The sequence below is a fragment of the Pocillopora damicornis genome, chromosome 1 (assembly GCF_964200805.1).
Source record: "Pocillopora damicornis chromosome 1, jaPocDami1.2, whole genome shotgun sequence".
NCBI lineage: Eukaryota > Metazoa > Cnidaria > Anthozoa > Scleractinia > Pocilloporidae > Pocillopora > Pocillopora damicornis.
Genome location: NC_142670.1, coordinates 20,872,015 through 20,877,038, shown reverse-complemented (window position 1 = coordinate 20,877,038; position 5,024 = coordinate 20,872,015). Strand labels below are relative to the sequence as shown.

The 5,024-nt window shown below is 37.0% G+C and overlaps 1 long non-coding RNA gene across 1 annotated transcript; it reads left to right on the top strand.

Annotated features, from left to right (window-relative positions):
* Positions 1-515: 515 nt before the first annotated feature.
* On the top strand, positions 516-2,270 carry LOC149052705 (uncharacterized). Its single transcript, XR_016186347.1, has 3 exons — positions 516-673; positions 945-1,033; positions 1,945-2,270. It is a non-coding gene; the product is annotated as an uncharacterized LOC149052705 (long non-coding RNA).
* Positions 2,271-5,024: the final 2,754 nt, after the last annotated feature.

The following is a 5,024-nucleotide window of genomic DNA, read 5'->3' as shown; positions in this document are numbered from 1 at the left end:
CTGCGAGAGCTTTTAGAACGTTTGTTGCCTTTCTTCTTTGCCTGCCCTTCTAGACTCGCAAGTTGGTTCTTGAGCTTTGCATTTTTTTGCTGCAGGACTGCATTCGTATCTTCTAGTTTCTTTTGCCCTTCGAGAATCGAATCAATCCTTCTACTCTTTCTTTCCATAAGAACAAGCTGTCTCTCTTGAACTGGATCGTTTGCAGCCATCATCCGATCGAGGAAGAATCCAAACACGTGCCCAACGAAACGAAACTCGACCGAGTGAACGAACGACAGTGAAAGATCAGACATCCCGCGATTATAGTTCTGGACATTTGATTGGCGTTCATTCATGTACAGTATTTGTCACGCGCAAAAGGATCTCGGCCTCTCTCTGTCTCGATACTAACGCGTGCTTTTTAACGTTCAGTTAGAGATGTCTGGTGACGTTTGCAGTTCAGAGCTGTTCACTTCATGCTCAGAAATCCCGGTTTCCCTGTTCAGCAATAAATGCGACAATTGTGGAAAGTCTTTTGTACATTCCTCTTCTTACCGACGACATACAAGAACGCAATGCACTTCACAATCACGAAAACGCCGTCGAAAACTTTGGATCTCCGATGGAGTTAATGTTGATGAAGAAGATGTTGGAGTTGCCCCGCTGTTGAATACTTCTCAGTGTGAAACCGAAGGTAAAATTTTCTGTTATTGTCTTCTACTATGGGAATCAAGTTACATTCGTTGGTGGTAGCAAACCTGCAAAATTATTATGAACACTGGTCATAGACTAAGAACTTTCAGAAGTGCATTTGTTTTCATTTTGCCAAGCGTCTGTACTGTTATATAAACCATACAAATGACATAGAACACATCAGATGTAAGTTATGGGTTAATTCCAAAAGCGATCGATCATCCCTTTCTCAAGTTTAATACCCGGGGTTGCCAGGGTCTTTTACCTTTAAGGTGACACAGGGAACGTTGAAGATATTGCAAGTCCTGACTTTTTGGAACCAGACTTCATTGATGAAACAGATTGTAATGATAGCAATGAGGTACAATAATTGTTTGAACATTTGTGTTAAGCTACTTTATTTATTAATACAGGGAAAGTAGGTCAAAAATGCTGCCTGATTTTCCTTCTTTGGTGCGGAATTGCCATCTACGTCCTTTTTGTGACTTAATTTACTGGCTTTTTTTTGGCTCAGAAATCGCATGAAAAATTATGAAACATAATCTACTGTACTATCAGGGCTGTCACTAAGTGTGGGCTGGGGTTGGGAATTTTCCCCCACCATCCCAGGTTACTTTAAATTTAGACAAGAAAACATTGACATTACCAGAATAAATCTGTTTAATACAGATACCTTAGGGACCAAAAGCTTTGTCTGTAATAAGGTGTCTATATTCACTGGTCAGGAACTTCCAGTCTCTTCAGGAGATTAAGAAAGCAGATGCTCTGCTAGTGAACTTCTGTACAGGGATGGAAAAATTGTATAGAAAACAATTTTTGACTTGCAATATGCATCTTCACTGCCACCTACATTCTGTGTTATTGGACTATTGGACTAAATTAAACCAGCCAAAGGCCATTTAAGTGCCATATCATGAACCCTTGGCTACCAATTTTTCTACAGTGATGTATTAATTGATATTAAAAAAAATGCTTTTAAATTTTACAGGGGCATTTTACTGTTATTTGTATCCTCGAACAGAAAGTTGATCTCGACCCTAAAAGTTATCTTTTAAGTATGTTTTGTTCAACTGGAATGTTTTATTCATTATCATTATCTAGATATTTTAAAAATTTCTTATGCATTAATATATTTATCTGTTTCTCTATTTGTTTTTATTTTCTGATCAAAATTCTTTACTTTTTTCTTCGTTTAAGTTCTGTGAATCATCCAAAACTGTCAGTTTCTTCTTTCAGAAACGTTACTGTAATCATCTTTTTATCATTTTTCAGTTCCACTGGGATCCAATCCGGAGCTTCCCACTGAATCGTGTAAAGAAATTAAAGCTAGTGAGGGAGAACAAGCGGTCAGCGGCAACTACTGGTTTATATTTAATATACTTAGTTGTGCTGTTTTGGTTCACTGCGATATGAAAACGGAAGGTAAAGCATAAACTTGCAAAGTAAAATCTAAATCAATCATCATTCATTCTTTAATTCACTGATAAATGCAACCATTTATTTTCCTCACTCACTCATTCAATTTCTCCTTGAATGAATGCAGGGAATGTTCAGTTTTGTTCCTTTCTTTAAAATAATAACAATAGTAATAATAATAATAATAATGATAATAATAATAATAATAATAATAAGATGGTTATAGGATTTAGCAGTGGAAGTAGCCCTTCTTTGAAAAGTTGGTTTTTGTGGAGGGAGCAAAAACCAGAGGACCCGGAGAACAAATTTGCGTAGCAAGGACGAAAACCAACAACAAACTCAACCCACACGTGAAACCAGGTCTGGAGAACAAACCTGGGCCACAATATTGGGAGTCGAGCGCTCTCACCACTGCGCCATCCCGGCTCCTCCAGAAAGAAATAGAATTTTGAACTTATTGTTTACGTTACAACTGCTATTACATTTGTGCTACAGATATTGACGAGTGCACTCATGGAATTCATTGGTGTCTCAATGAATCGGCAAACTGTTTAAATACGGTTGGATCGTACAACTGTGTTTGTAAAGATGGTTACCAAGGCGACGTAAAAACCATTTGCACGCCAGAGGGTAAGTAGTTTGACAGCATAAAAGTTATAAATTGTGACGATGAAGAGCTTTACTTTTGCTTAATAGTTTTTTTTCTTCTCCATAACTATTTAGAATGTATAAGCTACTCACTTCTGACCAGTGGAACAAGGAAAACCACCTACGGCACACCCCAGGGAAGAGAATCTTGCGACAACAACCTCAATGCGGGCTGGTTTCGTTTCCAAGGAGATGTAGGAACGAAGATGCCAACCAAATGTGCACCTTACAAAAAATGTGGCACTGACTCTACGGGTTGGCTAGACGGTTGTCATCCAACAGTAGCTGATGGAAAGGTCAGCAGGACGGTTTGCTTTCGGGATCGTACAGACTGTTGTAAACATCCAGTTTATATTAAAGTAAGAAACTGTGGATCTTTCTATGTTTACCAACTAACGCCACGAACATCCTGCAACCAACGCACTGACTGATAATTATGCTAGTATCAACCACAGACAGGTCCAAAAATAACAGAGACTAAGTGAAGAGGGGGTAGGAAGGAAGGAGGTAGTATCGTAATTTGATCTCAGTCATTGATAAAGACTCAATAACGTCAACTCAGAAGGATCTAATCAAAGATAAATAGATTGAAAAGAAAAATTCCTAAGAAAGATGGAAGAGCGGCCCCACTTTAAACTTGCCATTGTAGATCATCGTCTAAAGGGTAGAGTTAACTTTACTAAACAGCAATCCAGGTTGTTAGAGTCCAAAATGGCGGAGAGCACATTATTATACTTCTCAAATGACTGTCTTAATCCATGTTGATATAATTATAGCACATCTTTCCTTTAAGTACTGAGTTACCAGGGGCGCTCTCCTCTCCCTTCCTGAACGCAACCGGTTAACAAACAGCATCTATCCCAGAGCAAATGTGTACGTTTTGCTTTCGACGTTCAACCATTGTGACACAATTAAAGGAGGGGAAGGCTGGGTAAATAAGGCTCTCTTGTGTTTCAGTATTTTGAGAATTTGACCATCACTGGATAGACTTGTGCAAATTAGGCTTTGAAACAAATTTATCGGTTGTTCCCAGCCTGTTACATACACTGTTGCGGAACCTTAACTCTCATCAAATCGTAATAAACTTATTAGTTTAAATTATGGGTCAACACGCATTCCTTGACCGAATATTCGCCACCTAGAGTTTGGGAATATCCCTCATAAAATTTTCTCGCTGATTATTTCCTAAAATTTCCAGGCGTAATTCCATTGCGATGAGAGTATTTATTTCAAATTCGAACTAGTGTCACAGTAAAAACTGTCATTATAAAGTCAGTACAAAAAACTAAATATACATTGTATGAACACAATAGAAAAAGTAAAACAATCATTAACTAATCATATCAAGAAGAAGAAAAGATATAAAAATAGAGCGATGAAGTGTTTGCACCTAACGTTACGTAAAAACTTCACCACGAACGGAGTCCATTTAAGTGTTATCTTAACTTCCTAATGAGGAGAATTTCAAAATTCAGGCAGTCAATCTTTGATTATGTTGGTTAATGCGTTGCTGCAGATGTCGAGGTGTGTACACAATATAATTTGCGTCGATAGTTTATAGTTTTTTTTACTTTTTTTACTGTTTTTGGCTCAATCATATCTAAAACTTGTATTTTTTTGAGGATTTCAGCTCAATTACTAGATTTAAGGCAAACAATAAAGACGAGTTAATCAATGTTATCAACAGAATCGTGCAGATGAGTTTCCCCCATGGTAATTCTTGTAAATAGTAAATACTGAATATTTAGCTAAAGGTTTAGTTTAATGAGACAATAGTGTAGCAGAATACGTTGGGCAAATGTTACCCAGAGCAACTGCCTTAATCTTAATGAATTGTAAGTTGTCCACATCTAAGGCACAATCTGTATCTCTACAGAATTTTTATCTGGCTCTTAATCATTATTACTTCTAAAGATATTTTGCCTCCATATCATTTTCATTGCAAATATTATGTTTACTAATTATGGCGGGAACGAGGCCATGATTAATTAGGAAATATGTAAGATCATGCAGAATCAGTTTTCTAAAGATATGATCACAGACATGGAGCTTGTATTAGACCTAGTTCTCAAAACTCCGAATGTTAAACTACAAAAGAACTTCCCTTGTTTAATAATAAATGAGAATCAACTAACAATCATGAAAATGTTTCCTTAAATAGCACTTTAATTTTCTATTTTGTAAAAAAAACAAATTCCAGATGGGGGAATATTTAAAACAAAAGACAGGAAAGTAACACGAAATGAAAAAATTAAAAACCCCCGAGATTCGAGGTGAAGAGCCTAACG